The sequence below is a fragment of the Odocoileus virginianus genome, chromosome 32 (genome assembly GCF_023699985.2).
Source record: "Odocoileus virginianus isolate 20LAN1187 ecotype Illinois chromosome 32, Ovbor_1.2, whole genome shotgun sequence".
Classification (NCBI taxonomy): Eukaryota; Metazoa; Chordata; class Mammalia; order Artiodactyla; family Cervidae; genus Odocoileus; species Odocoileus virginianus.
Window position 1 is genome coordinate 27,871,515 of NC_069705.1, and position 22,225 is coordinate 27,893,739.

General features: G+C 41.3%; 1 protein-coding gene across 45 annotated transcripts in view; it reads left to right on the forward strand.

The window, feature by feature from the left end:
- The window catches only part of SORBS2 (sorbin and SH3 domain containing 2), a 204,679-nt gene that overhangs the window by 58,908 nt on the left and 123,546 nt on the right, over positions 1-22,225 (forward strand). For 31 of the 45 annotated variants that reach the window (XM_070460026.1, XM_070460030.1, XM_070460031.1 and 28 more), the window contains one exon: positions 3,963-4,018. The exons of 11 other annotated variants lie outside the window; for them this stretch is intronic. The gene's annotated coding sequence lies outside the window, so the exon portion shown is untranslated. Of the gene's footprint in view, positions 1-3,962; positions 4,019-22,225 lie in introns of those variants that run through there. 3 more of the 45 variants (XM_070460060.1, XM_020889927.2, XM_070460061.1) reach the window with 3 other exon arrangements.

Here is a 22,225-nt window from a genome sequence, read left to right on the forward strand (position 1 = left end):
CAGAACCTTCACACTGTCAAGGGTCTTACAGACCATCTAATCTTTGAGCACACGATGTTTTAACATTACGTTTGTTTTAATGATAGAGTTCCCTTCCATTCTCCCTTAAGAAAGCCTCATTTCTTTTGAATTGCACCTTACTGTCAGCACGGGCCCCCCTAAACTGTAGGGCCGTTCCAGGGGAAGCACAGGTGGTAAAGGAGCAGACTCAGTCTTGGTTCTGCTCGTGGGAAGGGGAGACCCAGGTGCAGGACAGCCCCTCGGTCCTCCCCCTCCTCCTCCCTCTTCCCGGGCTGGGCAGGTGTCAGCCACAGTCGGGCTGGACAGCTACCGCTCTTCCTGCCCTGCCTCTTCAAGCCCCAATCCTGAGACCTGAATGCTGTGGAAGTTCTACTTGTAAATGCAAAGTGCTAACAATCACTGGAAATTCAACCTCTCCTTATATCTCACCCTGAAACACAGTGAAAGAAGCAGCGCTTTGAAAGCCCTTAAATAATTGCTAAAAAGGGAGAAATTGTGGGCAATCTCAATAGCAATGAACACTGACCACTCTTAGCCTGGTTCCTGTCCTTTAGTACATGAGGGGAGAAGCTCAGATTAGTAGGTGTTGCAAAGAGCAACCCAGGACTCAGACATCCTTACGGTGCTTTACTCAACTTGTAACTTGAAGTAAATATGTTAGTGATGGGGGCCAAGGGAGAAATTACGGGACTGCCAGGTAAGCTTGTACTCTCAGGTAAAATGGATCAGGCCTTCTTGTTGGGGAACCCTCCAGTTAACCTCACTGTGGGCTCAATTCCTGATTCCAAGTCACTGCTAAGAGTGCACCACTGTGTGGGAAGACCATCTCTGAGTGAACGGGTGTTGAGCCCAGTCCTAGAGGACCCTTGGGTTAAGTGGGTTGTGTCAGAGGGGCCCTAGGCTGAAGAAGACACCCGGGAACACCTGGAGATTCGTGGGGGCTGGGGGTCACCCACAGTACAAACCCTGAGCTGTGACTAGGCAGCCTTGGCTCCTTTGCAAAAGGCGTTTTGTCTGAAGCCTCATCCTCCGAATTTGTGTTAAAGTACCCAGAGCCGAGCGCTGTGATGACTGAACGTCATTGGCTTCAACCTCTCCTTAAAGCTCACCATACGTCCCTATTCCTCCTGGGTCCCAGGTCTGCCCAGCGACCTCCAGAATACCCAGTTCCTTCATGAACAGACTTCTACGTTGACCTTAATGATCCCAGGACACTTGCAGGCAAGGGAAGGCTTTTGTAGGGGAGGAATATCCCTCTATCCTCCCCTCCATCCTGAGTTCTTAGCTAAGGCTCCTGCAATATGAACAGAAGACAGATTAACAAGAGAAAAACAAGCAAGTTTACTAACCTGCATGCCTTGTATATATGGAGGTACACAGGGAAAAATGAGAAACTCCCCAGGGTGGCTTAGAATTCAGGCTTAACTGCCATCTTTGCAGGGAAAGGGGAGGAAGATGCGGGTCTCTTAGGAAAAGGTAAATGACTTTTAGGAAGATGAGGGGGCCCTTAGAAGAGTGGGCAGGAGTCACGATAGTCTGTGATGATGATGTGTGTGGTATGATGCCAATCCTAGTCTCCAAAGACAAGTCCCTCTTCCCTCGTTGATGAAACTCCTGGAGGGGATCCGCGACCATTGAGTTTCTTTTGGAGGTTCTGTCTTTAGGCAGATAAGGGAACTCAGAAAAAAGCCTCTCCCTGCTTTTGCTGTTTTTCAAGAGCCCACAGCTCAAAATAATGAACATATCGAAGCATCGTAACTTGGGGCAGTGTATTCTGCTGGCCTTCACTTCTAAATGACAAGACCTATAGGCTGTAATGGCCTTAGATGCAAAGCATACTTCTCCTTTTCGTTCAGTACAAACCCCAGACTTGCACTACTGCACCTGCATGAAAGCTGGTGATTTCTCAGGCTGACCAACTGTTGAGATGGTTCTTGATTGACTCGGTATTCCAAGCTCTCAAGAAGCCGTGATGAGCAAATGCTTTGGGACCGTTAGAATGGGCCACTTTTAACACAGCCATAGCAGAGAACATCCGAGCCCTGTTTGTGTGGGAGACCCAGCTCCCCATCCCCCACCTAGACCTGGGTAACTTGGCACCTGTCCATGGCTCCGCCTTGTGCATTATTGAAAGGATTAATAGAAACGCTTTGGGAAAGAGCTTGAACACAGAACACATTGAATGCAATAGATACTATAACTGTGTTGCTGGAAATTCAGCAACATTAGGATAGTATGAAAAATCAAATTCTGTGAACACTTTCTAAAAAATTTGTTCATTGCAACTGTTAACTTCACCAAGGCACACGCAAAACACAGGATTTTAGCTTTCTGCAGGTAAATCATTTATTTTGACCCATCAGTGATGAAGAGGACAAAACTACACACACACACACACACACACACACACAAATATTTCAAATATACAGTCCAGGAATGGCAATTTAACTAAAGTTTAACACAACAGCAGATGCATTTTTAATGAGGTTTCATCAGATGTTATTTATAAACAGGTAGCTTAAACAAAATGAAGACTTGGTGAGATTTGGGGGGAGGGTTGCGTGTGAGTATGTGTGTGTGTGTGAGAGAGAGAGAGAGTGTGTGTGTGTGTGTCTGTGTGTGCAGTTTGCCTTTTTCCTTGCTGTCAGAATGGTTCCATTTAGGAAACAAGCTTTCTTCCCAAATTTGCAGATGTCTGCAAATAGTATTCTGCCCAGAAGGGAAAAAATAGCTTACTATGATTCATTTGAAACAAACCTCCTAGAATGTCAAAAAGGAGTATTTATCACTGTGAGAGACTGATTTATCTGCAGAAACAAGTATTGCTTCTCACCTGAAAATCAGGGCCTCCCCTAGAAACAGGTTGACTAGGCAATGCCTCCTGACAAGATAGGAAGACCCCAGAGAAGTTCCCACTGGCCTCCAAGGGGCTTATCACCTCCTATGACCCTCACTTCCTGGATGGTCTGAAATTCTTGCCCACAGGGTCAATCCTATGTTTCAAAAACACAGACGAACTTGCTTAAGATAGAATTTACTAAGAGGAGAGTGTGTTCAACTTGTTAGCATCTCACAGAGCCTTAAATGGTCAGATACACTACTGTACCCCTTTAAGATTCAGCGAGCAAACCCAGAAAGGTGACTTTCAATTTGTAAAAAGCATCTAGGCAACTTAAATTTTGAACTGTAAGGAAAGGGTTGAGAGTTGGTGAATCAATTGAGGAGAGACCCTTTGAGGAGGGGACACAATGGGGTCTCCTCGCAGGATGAGTTGGCTGTGGGTTGAAGGCAGACAGCAACGCACGTGGCAAGTGAGGGTGGGGGTGGGGGACACTCCAGAGAACTGCCTGGATCCTGCAGGAAGTGGGGTTGCCTCCCTCCTACCCTTTAAACCTCCCACCTCTCCTATCCTGCTCCATGCAGATTTGGAAAAGGCTGGAAGAGCGAAGAGGAGATGGGAATGGTGGATACAAGATATATTGACACTATAGTCTTTGTTATCCCACATACTTCCATTCTATTAAAATACTCATTGATGGTAATGAGGCTTTGTTAGAGAAAGTTTGTTTTAAATAAATGGGGCAAGGAACGTGGAAATGGATCAGCAAAACAACTCAGGGCTGCCGAAGTCACACTGCCTGCTTCACCCCCAACCTGAGACCACCGTGGGTTAAACAGCCCCGATCGACCCTATTGTGTTATTCTGGCAACTAGCTGCTGTGTGTCACAAACTAAAAATAACGACAGGTGGGTTGGCCCAAATATTTCCTTTCATATTGTTTCTCGAGAACAAGGTATCAAATTTGGTCAAGGAAGAAGGGTATACACAATGCAACGATAAAGTTAAGCTTTCCTGAGTTTGATTTCCTTGCTATTTTGGTTGCTTTCACGATCATGGAGCTGATCCCACCCACCTATTTATTGTAACGTTTCTTTTCTAGAGCCAGAATAGGACAGACTCATATACCATTCTGATCTGGGTGCATTTCTTCAGAAGGTACGCTGTGCTCATGGGGAACTGCGGCTGCCCGGGTGTGGGACTGATAAGGCTGGGAGGAAGGTCTGGCGTGTATTTTAACAAGATTTCCCAGGGAAGTGGGGGGGAGGAAAAAGATGGGCACCCTTTGAGGCTGCTCCGACCTCTCCTGATATTCATTCCTCTCATGTCCCAGCAGCACTTCTGCTGAGAGTCTTCAGAGGTGCCCTTGGTTTAAGTTGATTGATGTAAAGGAGGCCAGTGGGGAAATCAGAGGAAGTTTGGGGGTGGGGGGGAGGCCAGAGTGATGGTTCTGGAATTCTTGACTGCCTTATTTCTCAGTAGGATATTGTGCTGGGTAGGGGTGAGGGGGGTGGGGACAAGGAATCTTAGGAATGCTGCGAGGAAACTATAATCAGGCCCCATCCTTGTCCTAAAGAGGAAACTAATTGGGCCCCACGTGCTTTTTGTTTGTGCTTAGTCGCTCAGTTGTGTCCAACTTTGCCACCCCGTGGACTGTAGCCTGCCAGGCTCCTCTGCCCATAGGATTTTCCAGGCAGAATACTGCCGTTTCCTTCTCCAGTCGGACCTCATCCTTGTCCTAAATATCTCCCGACTTGCTGCTTCTCAGTTACAGCTACGCCCACATGGTCCTACTTGTTATAGAGAGAGGATGCCTCTTGCTCACTGACACTTTACAGGGCACGGGAATGCCCTGACCGCCATGTACGCCCCTGAGAGCAGGACTTCTAAGGCCCTCCAAGCCACCTACCAATGAATTTTCGCTGGCTTTCCACTGGGCGCCGGGGGTGGACAGGACAGCAAGGTGCCACCACTGGATGTCAAGGGGTCAGCAGGGTCACCCTGCCCCTAAAGGCTCTAGAGAAGAACATCTCTTGACCTTTTGCTTGCTCCAGGTGGTGGCCAGAAATGCTTGGCATCCCTTGGCCAATGGCAGCATCGCTCCAGTCTCCGCTTTTACTTTCAATGGCGGTGTTCCTTTTTCTTGTGTGTCTGTCTCTCTCTGAATCTCTGTCCTTATAAGGACACCAGCCATTGATGTCCTTAATCCTGTTTGACCACATCCTAACTTGATGACATCTGCAAAGAGCCTATTTCCAGGTGAGGTCACTTGCGTAGGTACCAGGATTAGGACTTCACCATATTGTTTTGGGGACCCAGTTCACCCTAGGATCACCACTTCTGGGCAATGGGTCATGTCCGAGTAAGAAGTATCTTTCAAGTGTGGGTCACCAGCTGGTGACCCTTCAGTCCCAGACTCAGCACTCACCCCCTCCCACATCTGTGCAACTGACCTGCTCCACGGGGAGCACAGAGGGTGATGGTCCAATGTCTCACTGGCAGGACAGGCCCACCTGGTCCAGGTGATTCCTGAGTGAGGTCAGAGCCCGGAGGACATCACCATTATTCAGGAGCTTTGGTCTGCGTGAACCTTAAGCCCACAACTTACTTCTTCCTAAATACTAGGACCATCCATGTAATAGATCATTCTTTCTTCACAGTCTTTCTGTCACACTTTGATGCCCTTCCAATCCATACACAACATTGAGATTATCTTACAAGGGAATGAGTTTTCCTAAAACTTCATGGGTCCCCTTGATTGTTCTGAATTTAGAGGGCTGCAGAATGCCCTGGAGATACTTATTCCTATGCAGACAACTTATAAGATCACCCATCTCCATTGAACTTTTCGTTTTCTACTCATATATTACTTCTAAAAGGAAAATTTTTACTTCCTCAATTGTAAATCAGGTTTTTTTTCTTTTTTTTTCATTATTACTTTATTTATTTATTTTTTTTAATTAGTTGAAGGCTAATTACTTTACATCGTTACAGTAGTTTTTGTTATACATTGAAATGAATTAGCCATGGATTTACATGTATTCCCCCTGTAAATCAGGTTTTAAATGTGCATATTTTTTCAAGAAAGCAGATCAGATATCAGAGCACAGATATCAGGCTGTGGAATTTATTATCCACGATCTACAAATAAGAATCTGTGCAATACTTTTAGTCCTTTGCACACTGATTTGAAAGTATATCTGGGAAGAGAGAGACGGGAGCAGAATGAGAGAGACATTCCCCTTTCTAAAAGTCACTGCTTAGTCACTGCATTCTGTGTAAAGACAAAGAGAATCCTACTGAAAAGGTAAATACCAAGAGGCTTAGTTAGGTATGATTATGCAAGACATTTTATAAATATTTTGATACACAGATTCAGGAGAAAGTGATTTGTGAGACGGTAATTTTGCATTATGCTATGTCCAAAGCCAACTGAAATTCCTCATTTGCATTAACCATCCGAGCTGTTTTCCATTTGGAGAAATGTTCTATTCTGAGTTCCAGCTCCTCCCATATTAGGAGGGCAGTATTGGAGAGTCTGTATTTGAATCTGTCCGGATGAAACTGTGTATCCAAGTAAGTTCTATGTATCAGAGATGAAGTTAGAAGTTATTTTATTTTATTTTACTGCTGCTTCTACTTTTAATTTAGACTTGATCCATCATTATAGTGAGGTCCTAATTTCTTCCTTTCTTCTTCCCACCCTGCCTCAGGGAAGGATTTAAATTAACCAATGGGACTTGGTTTTTAAAACAGCCTTTTAAAGAATATGGATACTTGCACATAAGAAAAAGATACAAAATAATGAGTGGCATGAGTCATTTGTTACTTAATAGAAGAGAATAACCTGTTTAGTGATTTTGATAGGAAAGATATCCACTAAGCAGATAACATCAATTAAAAACTGACCTTTTAGCCATAAGGATGGAATCTGGGTAGAACACTGCAGCTAAGTCAGGATAAAGCCCCTTCCAGGTTTCAAGATGGTTGATACTTGCTCACCTGTTCCAGCAGGCAGGCAGGTGCCTGGGAGCCCAGCTTCAAAAGTGGGACAGCATTTAAAGCCTGGACCTCCTCCAGCCTGTGACTTCTAAGGGCAGGGCCCTGAGCTGAGCGATTATTTGTGGATTCTAGCTTAAACTGCCCATTGCAGCCTGGGTTGCAGCAGTTCACAAGAGGAATCTTTGTCCTTTCTTGAAGGAACTTAAAAGGGACTAGCTCAAGCACTACTTGTCAGAAATGCTGAGTCATTAGTATTCTTTTACAATTCATCACAGACATATGTTGCCTTTATTTGTGAAGGTTCGTAAGAGCCAAAATATGACTTGTTAAAGTTTCTTGGCTGTCCTGAAGTGTCCCCCTGAGTGGAAGAAGGCGTGCTTCTCAAAACTGAGAGATGACTTTTATAAAAATTCAACCCATCCGAGGAATGATGGAATGAACATTTGGAGATATTTTTCCCCTGTCCTTAAAAAAATTTCATAGTGACCTTTTTAAAAACCAAAATTGGAATTACACCGTGTTGGTCTGCATCTTCCATTTTACATCATTGTTTTGAGAGTATTTTTCCATTCATGAAATGTTTTTGAAAAATGTAAATTAATTTGTGACATAAGGGGTTACATAATAAATAAATATATTACAATACAACCCAATGATAAAAACTAAAATTTTCTCTTAATGTTAAAGGAGCCAGAAATTCTGCATTGAATGTTAGATTTTTCTCATTCCCTAAAAAAAATTACATAAGTTATACTGTACATGAAACACGATGGGTTTTTTCCCTTATAAAGCAAATCATGATAATTCTAAAATTGGGCAGAACCACCTGGAATATGAATCATTAGACTAAAGTAGAAAAAGAGAAAGAGTAATAGGGTGTTTTTCCAGGAAACCAAAGATCTGTATTATTCCTTGTATTTCACGGACTGGAAACTAGGGATCTGGACAAACTTTAGATTGGATGATTTTGTAGGATTAACGGACCCTGAGTATTCGTAACCCACGTGCTTGCAGAACTACGGCCATCAGCTGGCCTGATGTGAGGGGTGTTCTCCTCGAATCAGTTTAACATAAGGACCAGACAGACAGAGACGGCACGAAGCATCTAGTTCTGCTCTTCACTTATTCAGAAACTAGAAGTACAGAGGAAATGGCAGAAGAACATCCTGCCTCCAGTCCCTTAGAGGGGAGTCCTCTGAAAGAATAGAGATTTGCTCAGCCGGCCCAGAGAGAACTGGGTAGGAAGTCAATGAAACATCTTAGAGTCTTTTCATTTTTCAGGGATACAGACTTAAAAGCAGCTTTATTGTGAGTATACTTATTTAATATTGATAGAACTTACAGTTTACCACATGAGAAAACAGGAGAGTAAAAAATAAGTGAATTCTATGAATCAGAGACATGACTTCCATGTAGGAAGATCAGCAATTACCAGTCACAGAATTCTCATCATACGCAGTGCCCTGTGCTCGACACTTTACACATATTATCTAATTTTCACATAATTGGAGGTAAACAGATGTAATCGTTTTTATTCTACAGCTGAGGAAGGAGAGACCGGAGGGCTGACTTCATTCATTCCCCCACCTACTCCCTCACAGAACATGTATTTGGCTCCTAATGTGTGGCCAGTGTGGTCTGAATGAAGGAGATGAGGTTGGGAGCATGGCCGTTACCTCTGCCGCCTCCCCAAGCAGCCAGGGATTTGCATCCATCTGCTGCTGCTAAGTCACTTCTGTCGTGTCCGACTCTGTGAGACCCCATAGACGGCAGCCCACCAGGCTCCCCCATCCTTGAGATTCTCCAGGCAAGAACACTGGAGTGGTTGCTATTTCCTTCTCCAATGCATGAAAGTGAAAAGTGAAAGTGAAGTCGCACAGTCGTGTCCGAGGACTCTTAGCGACCCCATGGACTGTAGCCTACCAGGCTCCTCCATCCGTGGGATTTTCCAGGCAAGAGTACTGGAGTGGGGTGCCATAGCCTTCTCCATTGCATCCATCTACCCATTTCCAAACCATGGAACCCAACACTAACAGTGCTATTTAATAGAGAAATCTGTGTAGTCTCACAGGAGACCAGCAAATAGCCCTGCATCTTCATTAATTTTCTTCTTGAGTTGAGAATCACTGTGATTAACTTTGGAATCTGGAATGAAAATAACCAGTGCGAGTGTGAATTATTCTGTGATGATGAGTTGAGGCAGGAGATGTTTGGTTAACCAGATTTGGAAATAAAGCCCTCAGGTTTTGCTGCTTTACCAGAAAGAGTCTTATAGATTGCCATGGAAGAGAGAAGAATGCTTACAGTAAAAGAAGCACCACCAATATTTACCTAGAACACGAGGTTCATCACAATGACCAGAATTAGAAAGAATGGCAAAGACAGGACCTTAGCAAGATATTTTCAAGTGATCCCCATTCACAAATACAGTTTGATTTGTCAAGCCAAGGGCTCTTCTCAGCCACAGCAGGTGAAAACATTTGCCTAGGTGACAGATGGTAGAACCAGAGCTTGAAAGCATCCATTTGCAGCCACGTTCTTTCCGTATACTATGCAGTGGGCTTTCCTACAGATGCAGCCACTGCCACTATGATAGATCTTCTGGTCCCCATAAAGGAAGACAGAACCTTATCTGAGTCCTATTCTTGGACTGACTGGATAAACCCACAGACCCAAAACTCAAAACACTTTGTTTTTGAAATAAAAATCTTTTTTTGAACATTTAAATAATGTCCAGAAAAGCTATTCTCCTTAGGTTTACTAAAACTCAAACTAATTTGAAAGCATTGACCATCTATATTTCAAGTGTTTTTTAATATTGGAACACTTAGTCAAGGATTATACCACTAGGATGTGTTTAATATTTAAAGCAAATCATATTTCCATGAGAGTTAGTCATCAAAGAAAGCATAAAACCTGTCTGGAGCAGATTTAAGAATGAATGCGTGAGTGTTAAGTCAATTCAGTTGTGTCTGACTCTTTGTGACCCTATTGACTGTATGTAGCCCACCAGGCTCCTCTGTCCATGGGATTCTCCAGGCAGGAATCCTGGAGGGTGTTGCCATGATCTGCTCCAGGGGATCTTCCCAACCCAGGGATCAAACCTGCATATCTTACTTCTCCTGCATTGGCAGGCAGGTTCTTTACCACTAGCACCACCTGGGAAGCCCAGGAATGAATATTAACCGGTTAATTCAAAACAGTGATTGAGGATTGAAGTGTTTTATTTCTGTTTATTTATTTTTCCTGAACAAGCTATTCCCCTTGCTTTATCTTAAAAGGTATAGCAAACTGGTTTTATCAAAATAAAATAAGCCTAATTATGGGACATTATTTTGGAAATCAAGTTTTATTGTTGCATAATGGTTTAATAACCATGATAAATAAGCCTGTGTCCTAATGAACACATTTAGTTAAAGGAGCTTATTGAAATGAATCTCTTTAGGCTTTTCTTTCTTAATGTAGGTATGATCCCATAAAAGGCTTAATTTGGTAATCTGGTAACAAGATCATTAATTTTTCATTAACTTTAAAAAACTAAAAAGTATTGAAATAAACAAGATTTGGTTCATTTAAATGCCCCATATAAGAGCATAATAAAGAGTCAGTTACTGATTTATTAAAATCCTCCTAACTTCCTCTTGTATGTGAACATTATTACACTGTCAGTGTAATAATTAACACATGTTAACATAACATGTTAACAATTACAACATGTGTTGTAATTAACACAACATGTTGACTCTGACACACCTGTTCTGTTAGCTGTGACTGTGTAATTTTAACTATTGAAGCTACAGGATCACTGATGCAAACTGAGGAAGTTCCTCAATAAATCTGTCAACTTTTCCGAGGGGAAGAGAATTTGCTCTGATGAAGCTATTTCTATCACATCAGGGTTGACTGAAGAGAATAACTCATTTAGTCACCATGGAGATGATGCCCGGGAGTATGAAGGGAGGAATGTCTGACGTGTGTGCAGGCTTCCAGACGCTGCTGCTTTTGTGGATACATCTGTTCGGGGATCCAGATCTGTGAGACGCACACTTAATGTCTCACAGAACCATGTGGTTTTGCTTTCCCTTCCCACTTTTGTTGTTTCTCTGGAAGAGCCTCAAGTAAATATAAAACAAGGCAACCCAATACTTCACTCACAGGACCCCATGTTCTTTTCAGAAGTGTGTCTCATATTTAAAGACGTGTGCCCTAATGTGCTAAAAACAGACCTTCCTCCCAGACACATTTCTACAACTTCTATTTCTGAAAGCCCTGGTCCATCTCCAGGATCCCATACTATATTTATCTTTATATTTGTGTCTTTCTATTTATCTTACAACTGTTTCCAAACTTTTTTAATATGTGAATACGTATACACTTGTAGGACAAACAGATAAGAAAAGAACGTCAAAAAAAAAGGGGGGGGACAATCAGTCTCCTTATTTGCTTAACCTACATCTAGTCAAGTAAAATGTGTGCGGGTATGTATGTGTATGGGTTTCCCTGGTAGCCCAGTGGCTCAGTGGTAAAGAATCTGCCTGCTAATGCAGGAGATGAGGGTTCGATCCCTGGGTTGAGAAGATCCTCTTAAGTAGGAAATGGCAACCCACTCCAGTATTCTTGCCTGGAAAATTCCATGGGCAGAGGAGCTTGGTGGGCTAGTCCATGGGGCCACAAAGAGTCAGACTGAGCATGTGCGTGCACACACACACACACACACACACACATGGTTTTTCCAGCAGTCGTGTCCAAATGTGAGAATTGCACCATTAAAGAAGGCTGAGCACCAAAGAACTGATGCTTTTGAATTATGGTGTGGAGAAGACTCTTGAGAGTCCCTTGGACTGCAAGATCAAACCACTCAGTCCCAAAGAAAAGCAACCCTGAATATTCATTGGAAGGACTGATGCTAAAGCTGAAGCTCTAATACTTTGGCCACCTGATGTGAAGAGCTGACTGACTGGAAAAAACCCTGATGCTGGGAAAGACAGAAGGCAAAAGGAGAAGCAGGAAGCAGAGGATGAGATGGTCAGATAGTATCACCAACTCAGTGGACAAGAGTTTGAGCAAACTCCAGGAGATAGTGGGAGACAGAGGAGCCTAGTGTGTGGTAGTCCATGGGGTCACAAAGAGTCAGACACGACTTAGTGAACAACAGCAACGCTTCTTTGGGTGAAGTATCTTTGCAGATAGATGGTTAAAGAATGATCCATGAAGACTTTGGGTATTTTTCTATTTAAAATAAAATTCTACTGATAAGTTCATTTGATATTCAACCAGTATTAGCTGAAAACCTAATAATTTTAAGGCACAACGAAGAACACAGAAGTGAATAAAGCATGGTCCTTGCCCTCAAGAAAACATAAACACAGATAACAGAAAGTAAGACAAGATGAAATGGTACAGACAAGGAATTATATTCACTTAAAGAGGGCAATTTGTGTCATATACACAGCAGGCAACTTTTTGGTGGACCTCCAAGAATGAGTGTGATTTCAAGAGTGATTAGGAGTAATGCCAGTTAAGTAAAGATATCATAAAAGGTGGTTCAAAATCGTATTTGCCTCACCACACCAGTCACGCATTCCTGGGAGACAGGGATGGGTTTTGATGATCTGGGCACCCCTGAGACTCAGAACTATGCCTGACACATGGGAGGTGCCCAGTTAAAATGTGCCGATTAAACTCATATGAAAGTTGAAACATAAAATGTGTATAAAAAGGAGCAGCAGAAAGTTCAGTTTGGCTAAAGAACAGAATATGAGAAGGGAAATAGAATAGAACATCTTGAAGATTAGGATGGGAACATATTGTGCTGGGCTTGATTTGGAATGTATAAATAGATAATGTGAAGTCACTGGTCCTTGTCAAAAGATAAACCTTGCAACACTGCACCATCTAACCAAAAGAGAGAGAGACTGAGAGAGGTCAGAGGGAAAACTAGAGATAGGAAATGAATCAAAAGATTAAAATGATAATTTGTTTGCAAAAATGAAATTAAAATAACAGAAATAATGATCCTGAAATTAATAGCAATAGTTACAAGAACTCTATGAACAATAGAAAAAATAATAAACATTAACAATAGCTAATATTTAATGATCAATGCTATACCCAGGCACAAGGTCAGAATGTCTGTTAATTTACCTCTTAGCTCTAACTTCAAAGTTGTAATTCACAAGTTTATAGGTCATTGAGTCTTGAAGGGACTAAGTAACTTCCTCAGAGAAACTCTGTGAGAAACTATATTAGGATGCCACATTTTGTTTGATCCTCTGGAATAGAATTCTACATGGTAGGTGTCAGAAACCCAGTTTTAGAAGCTTTATCAAATGCAGCTTCTCCTTTGAATACAAATGATTAGCTCGAATATTCAGCACCAGTGGTAGTAATTCCAAACCAGAATCTCTGCAGCATGGTGCTTTTTTTGCAGGATAATTTCCATGCTTTTGTAAATATTGGATGTGAGCTGGCTGTGATGGTTTATAGCTGCTGACCCATAGAAAACTGAAGTTCATTGTAAATATTAACAGGAGAAATGCTCAAAAATAGATGTCTAAATCTTTTTAAGGAACTAGTCAAAGATTTACTATAACTGCTTTAAAACTCTCCATTAAAATATAAACCGGCAACAATCTTATTTGTGATTCACCTTTTTAAAAACTTACTAGGCACATAAGATGCACAAGGTGCTGAACTAGATGGAATGTGGAATAAAGAGTGATAAAGAAGTTAGCCTTAATCTCATATGTATGATAGTCAATGAAACAGACAGACACGAAATAGGTAAGCATGCCAGTATTGCCAGAGGAGTGTGTTTTGAGAACATGCAAAAAGAATCATGACAGTCAATGCAATAGGCATAGGACCAAGCTGGCTTTAGAGCCTGTTTCTGTGTTGGAGCCTATGAGGAATACACGCATGGTTTCAGAGACTATTTTTCACTGTTTATTTGTTGTTGTTTTTGTTGTTTTAGTCACTAAGTCTAGTCTGACTTTTCATGACTCCGTGGACCATAGCCCCGGCAGGCTTCTCTGTCCATGGGATTTCCCAGGCCAGAGCACTGGAGTGGGTGGCCATCTCCTGACTGGGGGAAAATAAATTGTATGTTACAGGATTTGAATAGATTAAAAACACCTTTAAAAGCACAGAAAGAGTAATTAAGTGGGGAGACAGAAGCCTTGAAGAATGGGTGAGATTTGAGGAAACCAAGAGATTTCCAAAAGGAAATTCTATACACAGATTGGGGAAACAGCATAACCATCCATGGTGGACTTTCTGAAAGAACAGGCAGACACGGCTGAAGTGAGGGCTGTGGTGGAAGAGGAGACTGGAAAATGAGGATGGCATCAGATCAGAGGATGGCCTTATGGTTGCACTGAATTGTTAGAAGTTGACCTGGGACAACCAGAGCCCTGAAAAGCTTCAGAAGGAGTGGCATGATTGGGCTAGGTTTTAGGAAGAGCCTCTGGCAATAGTGCAAATGATGGTGAGAAGTAGAGGAGTTAGGTTAGGTACCCCTCCCTGATATCTCAAAGTATGGATCTGACCACTGGATGCTATATTAGGAAACTTGGGTCAATTCTGCAAATATGGCAGCACACCAGCAAACATTTGCTGTTGAAGGATAACTAGCTCCTTCTAGAAGCCAAGAAGACCATTAACTCGCTGCTCATTCCTCTTTCACTGTCTGTGCATGAAAAAATACCCCCAAGTAGTCAAGAAAAACACACCAAAGTGGTCCTAGCACAGTTTAAGATCTAAATGTACAGTATCTTTTTTTAAAATCTTTTAAAACACCCAAGCATCCTCAAAAATAGTCAGAGATGCCTATATGTAAGTCAAGAAGCCCAAGATTTTCCCCCCAAGATCTTTTATTTATTTTTTTTTAATACAAAGCTTCTTGGATCATTAATTTGGGAGCTAAAACAATGAAAGATAACTTACTCAAATAACTCAAATTGTAAAGAAACTGGCCTTCAGCATGGAAGAGTGGAACTACCTGGAGTATTCAAGTAATCTGCTAATATATAAATGCTAGAAACACTGAAAATCCTTACTTCTTGGGTATTAGCTTAGCCCTTTGCGGATGTAGCATACAAGAAAAGTTTAAAGTAACTAAAATGATTAAAAATATGAGGCTGCAATACCTGCTGGAGTCTATGGATTTATATACTTTTCTCTCTCCCCACTCCTTGTGAACCCAGGGCCTTTACAGTCACAGAAGCAAGGTCAATGCCCTGCTCTGTGACTGAGAACTCGACTGCTTCTCCCTCAGCTCCAGAGATCACTGAACTAGAAAGATGCATGCTTAAAAAAGAAGCATTACTAAACTCCCCAAAGCTATGAAATTTCCAGTGTGATTAAGACACACTTTCTACCTTGAGCCTCCAGATTCCTTCCATATGCCTTAACAAACACTGGAAATTATTCTCAGGAGTTGAAACAGAATAAGACTCGGTAGTTCTTGAAGCAAATCAGCATCTCTCCTTCTGGATATCTGAACACACTGATGCTGGTACCCTGGATCTTTTATTTGCCTCCTGGCTTCCTGCAAAGCTTCATAATTATTTTCTCATGATCCTCATTGAAATAGATTGCTCTGTTAACATCTGTTGCTTAGCTTTCAGCTTATTGGAACATACTTTATATGTTCTATACGATCTGTATTTCAACTAAATTGGTCTTATTCTCCAAAACATAAAATTGTTTCCAGAGTTCCTTAAGGGAGATGGAGCAAAAGAGTCCTTTTCTTCATGTTTTCGGTGAAGTTGCCGCTACCCTCCAGCAAGAAGGCATTTGTGTTATTTCAGGTGCTCACCTTTATGGCCCGAGTTGTGCCTCCAAATACAATATACCTTTAAATGGCTTTGGGGCTGATTAATTTCTTAGATGTTTTCCTTCTTCCCTCCATGACGATGTGAAATTCAACTCTGGCCCACTTCAGCTATTACACAAAATAAAATTACATGGAGTCTTCAAAAACTGGCTTTTTTTCCTGGCACTTTGGTGCCTATTTTGGGTAGTATATTGGGTAAGAGTCAAGGGGTGTTAAGAAAAGCTCAGGTGTTTCTGGTTCAGTTCAGTTCAGTTTAGTCGCTCAGTCGTGTCCGACTTTTTGCGACCCCATGAATCTCAGCATGTCAGGCCTCTCTGTCCATCACCAACTCCCGGAGCTTATTCAAACTCATGTCCATCGAGTCAGTGATGCCTCTAACCATCTCATCCTCTGTCGTCCCCTTCTCCTCCTGCCCCTAACCCCTCCCAGCATCAGGGTCTTTTCCAGCCAAAGTATTGGAGTTTCAGCTTCAGCATCAGTCCTTCCAATGAACACCTAGGACTGATCTCCTTTAGGATGGACTGGTTAGATCTCCTTGCAGTCCAAGGGACTCTCAAGAGTCTTCTCCAACATCACAGTTCAAAAGTATCATTTCTTCAGCACTCAGCTTTCTTCACAGTCCAACTCTCACATCCATACATGACCACTGGAAAAACCATAGCCTTGATCAGACAGACCTTTGTTGGCAAAGTAGTGTCTCTGCTTTTTAATATGCTATCTAGGTTGGTCATAACTTTCCTTCCAAGGAGTAAGCATCTTTTAATTTCATGGCTGCAGTCACCATCTGCAGTGATTTTGGAGCCCAAAAGAATAAAGTCTGACACTGTTTCCACTGTCTCCCCATCTATTTCCCATGAGGTGATGGGACCAGATGCCATGATCTTAGTTTTCTGAATGTTGAGCTTTAAGCCAACTTTTTCACTCTCCTCTTTCACTTTCATCAAGAGGCTTTTTAGTTCCTCTTCACTTTCTGCCATAAGGGTGGTGTCATCTGCATATCTGAGGTTATTGATATTTCTCCCGGCAATCTTGATTCCAGCTTGTGCTTCTTCCAGCCCAGGATTTCTCATGATGTACTCTGCATATAAGTTAAATAAGCAGGGTGACAATATACAGCCTTGGCATACTCCCTTTCCTATTTGGAACCAGTCTGTTGTTCCATGTCCAGTTCTAACTGTTGTTTCCTGACCTGCATATAGGTTTCTCAAGAGGCAGGTCAGGTGGTCTGGTATGCCCATCTTTCAGAATTTTCCACAGTTTATTGTGATCCACACAGTCAAAGGCTTTGGCATAGTCAATAAAGCATAAATAGATGTTTTTCTGGAACTCTCTTGCTTTTTCGATGATCCATCGGATGTTGGCAATTTGATCTCTGATTGCTCTACCTTTTCTAAAACCAGCTTGAACATCTGGAAGTTCACGGTTCATGTATTGCTGAAGCCTGGCTTGGAGAATTTTGAGTATTACTTTACTAGCATGTGAGGTGAGTGCAGTTGTGTGGTAGTTTGAGCATTCTTTGGGATTGGAATGAAAACTGACGTTTTATAGTCCTGTGGCCACTGCTGAGTTTTCCAAATTTGCTGACATATCGAGTGCAGCACTTTCACAGCATCATCTTTTAGGATTTGAAATAGCTCAACTGGAATTCCATCACCTCCACTAGCTTTGTTCGTAGTGATGCTTTCTAAGGCCCACTTGACTTCATATTCCAGGATGTCTGGCTCTAGGTGAGTGATCACACCATCGTGATTATCTGAGTCGTGAAGATCTTTTTTGTACAGTTCTTCTGTGTATTCTTGCCACCTCTTCTTGATATCTTCTGCTTCTGTTAGGTCCATACCATTTCTGGTTAGTAGATACTTAATATCAACACTATTCTCAATGCTTTGGCCATTAGAAAAGGGAGATGAAGTTCTTAAACCTAACACAGGGATGAAGGAAAAGTAGCCTTATCGTCTCTTCAAGTCCTGTGTTTTCAATAGTTCTCAGAATTCTGTCCCAGAATAACTTATGATCCATGCCTGATGATTTTTTTTAAGCACATTTATTTGTTTGGCTGCCCTGGGTCTTAGTTTCGACATTTGAACTCTTAGTTGCAGCGTGGGATCTAGTTCCTTGACCAGGGATTGAACCCAGGCCCCCTGCATTGGGAGCCTGGAGTCTTTAGCCACTGGACCACCAGGGAAGTTCCATGCCTAATTATTTTTTATCACCAATCCCATGCCACAGACAGACTCATTGCAGAATGTCATTCTGCTCTTCAAAGTCTGAAGTGATATTCAGCATTTTCACACCTCTAAAAATATTCAAAAAGGCAACATAGCTGCTTCATGTTAAACTCAATTAGAATAAATTGTAGAAACAGTTTTCCAAATAACGTGTGTGTGTGCATGCTCAGCCACTTAGTCGTGTCCAAGTCTTTGTAACCCCAGGGACCGTAGCCCACCAGGTTCCTCTGTCCACGGGATTTCCCCAAGAATACTGGAGTGGATTGCCATTTCCTTCTCCAGGGGATCTTCTTGACCTAGGGATTGAACCTGTGTCTCCTGCATTGGCAGGCGGATGCTTTACCACTGTGCCACCTGGGAAGTCCTTTCCAAATAATACCACTTTCTAACTAAATATTCATGTGAATAATAATAGTAACTGAAATCTAATTGTTCATAGCTGATTAGGACTGAAGAATCAAGTTGAGATTCAAAGAATTAGGAACTCTTCTGTCTCATTAGACTAGACTTTCATAGATATTTTTCATTAAAAAAAAAAAACAACTCAAAAAGTAACACAGACACACACACACACAAATAACACATCCATCCTTAACACTGTTCTCTAGATAAGCAGATAAAGGTTATACATGATCATGGCTTTTTCATCACCCTGTCTGGGCCCAGTGGCAAAACATGATCTCCTTTCTATTTATTTTTTGTGGATTATTCTGAAGTATGATTTATTCTAACAGCTGTTACAGAATTCATGACCTGTCAACAGGTATCAATGGTACCCATTTATATAACATCCTGAGACTTTAACTGTTTTTCTGGCTAAAATTTGAACAACTTCTCAATTTTCTCCCTTACTACACTTTACTACCACTGAGAAGGTTGTTTTGGATAAAGATTATTAATCTCACATGGTAGTTTTCCCTAAATTATTTAGAAGTTGAGCAATACAGGAACAAAAGCCTATCATTAAGAGGAAGACCTCAGTTCTCTGGAACAGGGCTTTTCCTCAAGTGACGGATTTCATCTCCTAAAGAAAGTTCTTGTTTTCCCCATTTTCTCAGTGCGTATTAGTACAGAAACCATTTTACTTTACAGAAAGATCTGGGTATTTTTTTTTTTCTCTTTCACTTTACAGTAAAATACTTTGCTTATTTGAAACTGGGATCTTGGGTTCATTTTCTGGTTATATCTCCAGAATTCTTTCTCCATAATTGTTTGGTTCTCAACCCCATTTGCATTTCATGTCTGGATCAAAATTCCCATTAAATGTGGCAAAACAGGGATGAGAGCAAGATTTTCACTGGCTGCTCCAGGAAGTGTTCTTATACTAGCTTCCAAGACCTGCTACCTGTTGCTATTTTTTAAGGGAGTTAGGGCACCGATTCAATTAGAGTGGTGATTTTTATCTACAAATAGGTTAGAGATCAAACATTTCTATCACACTTAAAAGAGTGTGGGGCAGGGGATGAAGTAAGAGAAGTTATTAGGAAGTTAGTTTTCATTATAGTTCTTTTGTTCTTAGTGTACGGTGTCCAAAATGGTCTCACTTTAGTCTCTGACCAGCCTCAGTCTCCGTCTCCCCATGAGGGAGATAGATCAGGAATTGTAGCATCATCCCCATTGCATAGGTGATGCCTTTCTTGGCTGAGAAATGTTTCTGAAAATTTTTTCCAAATGTCTAGAAACCTTAACTTTGGGCCTGCTTCTGTACTGGAAAGACAGAATACAATCTATACCTAATGCAGTACACACAAGGTAAAATGTACCTTGATTATTCTTTTGGCAGTAGCAATTCTCTGACTTGTAAAGAATGTTTATATTACATGTGGATAATCAGAATCTACTGTCGTAATATCAACTCAGGCAACATGAAGAATTCAGGACAATGTGAGAAATTTAAGGCATTCAAAAAATTTGTTTTCTAAACTTCAGAATAAATCATTTTGTTTCCTATAGGACATTCCGTAGATATTTTGCCTTTTATGGTTTTTGGTCTTTTTAACCCTTAAATAATTTTTACTGGAAGTGATAATAAGGGAGTAAATATTGGGCATGAAGTGCTTTACACTTAAAGGCTTTAAGAATTTCATCTAATTTAATACATCATGCTACTCTTTGTTGTGTCTAGGGCTGTTTCTTGAGGTACTGAATCACCTAAAATGCCACTGAATTTTTTTTTTAATGTGTTATCACTAACGATTAATAATATCTGTCTGGAAACCTAGAAATCTAATTTTATAGTTAATTTAGGCACTTGTTTTCAAATTCATTTTAGGAATTCAATTACATGCATGGTGTGTTAAAAATTAACACAGCTCTGTGCATGTCTTTGGAGTATCTCTTTAAACAAAGGCTCACTCTGAACTTTTTATGTACAAAACGTTGTGTTTAGAAAATGGGATAGTAAACTCTGGAACATGGAATGTAGGTCTGGACCTGAAGGAATCTATAATCCAATGGAGATGATAAGACATTCAGGGAAAAATGGAAGGGAAAACAGAAGGAAGGAAGGAAATAAGATCTTTAAAAGAGATACAAGAGATCATGGTCATGATGGCCGCTCCAGATCCGAACACCAGGTCTGTTGAGAGCAGAGAGAAAGCCGAAGGCATGCCGTCCCTGTAAGAACCTCTCCTTGGAGGGCGCACATATGATTCGTCTCTCGCTCACTGGCCAAACTCTGGCTGGTCACAAAGGAAGGAAAACTGAGAAATGGAATCCTCACCTGGCTTAAGCCTTGTGCCCAGCTAAAACTTCAATTATAGGGTAAGGAGGAGAGACTGGCGTAAGAAGCCTCCTAGTTATCTCTGCCACATGGAGTAACCATGCTATAACCTTCTACCACAGAACTCAGAGTCATGTATGAGAAAAGCATCTTTTTTTAAAATCACATATTACTCGAGCTTTCATTTTCAAAAACAGATGAGATGCACCCTGGACGAGTTCAACAATCAAAAGAGAATTTCTCACCTTGTCAGGAGCTGCCCTCTCACAGCTGAAAGCTCACACCTTATGCTAAGCTAGTCAGAGCCAAATACAATTAATTAGATTAAGCTTGTCACTAAAATATCAAGACAAATGTTCTTGAAATATGGCACTTTCCCCCTTTGCCTTCCCCGCCCCACAGTCTGGTTTATTAACAATAAAAGTAGGTTGAGGGATGGTATTGCAGAAACTGATCCTTATGACTGTTACTCTATATATCCCCATAATTCATAACCAAAGGCTGGAGAGCAAAACAGATCTGAATTGTCTTCCCAGCATGGACTTCCCAGCCTGGATCACATTTAATAATTAATCACAGTGGTTTTCATGCTGGTTTGAGAGCCTTTATAAAAATACTACAGGCAAGTCTGGATACGTCATTCTCTAAGGAGCTGTCTCAATTTAGTACCAGAGCTGTGACTTGCACCTGCTGCTTCTCCAAATCAGAAAGACTGAATTTTCCTCTTCTTTTTTTTTTTTTCTTTGTTTGGTAACCTCTCTCTAAGAAAATGATTTGCCAAAGGAGTTTTTTAAATGCAACATTTAACAACTCTATGACACACCTTTCTTGATGCAGTAGACAACAGACAAGTTGATTTTTTGAAAACCGAATTCTCTTTTAAAGTCATTGGGCAAACATGCTATGTAATGGAATATGATCATGCATTTGCTCATTTGCAGAGCAAAAATAAATCATCTGACTGTTCCTGATTTATAATTCTGGGTTTCCACACTGGCAGGTTTGCTTAGAGCTAACCTGTGAAAGAAATTATTGTACTGGACTGCTCTTCCGAAGAGGGATCAGAAAATTATGAGTTGTGGAGATCTAGGAAACATTGTCTAAAAGTCCAACTTTCATTAGCAAATGAGGACACAGAGAAATCCACAGATATTCCACATAGTTAGCAACACAGAACCTGGATCCCACGTTCCCCCAAACCCCACAGAAGTGCACTAGGACCACATAACTTTTAAGTGGAATAAACATAGATGTCCTTGTGCACATAATCTGACTAATACATAGCTAACCTTAGGCAGCCTGGAGTATGTACACACTAAATTTGTAACTGTCACTGTGACAGTGAGAATCAGCAGCTACCAACACAGGAGATTTAAGAAAACTTTAGCTTTCTCTCTGCTTCCTTGACACTTTCCTACTTTGGTTAGTCTACCCCTTTTATCTAAACGTGTGGCTTTCCAACCTTTTGAAGTTTCATATACCTGATTCTCTAACTTTTGGGTGGTGATGAGCTGTATTCTGGGAACAATAGAATAATGCTCATAAACATAGTGAAAATGATAGCTTCAGTTCAGTCG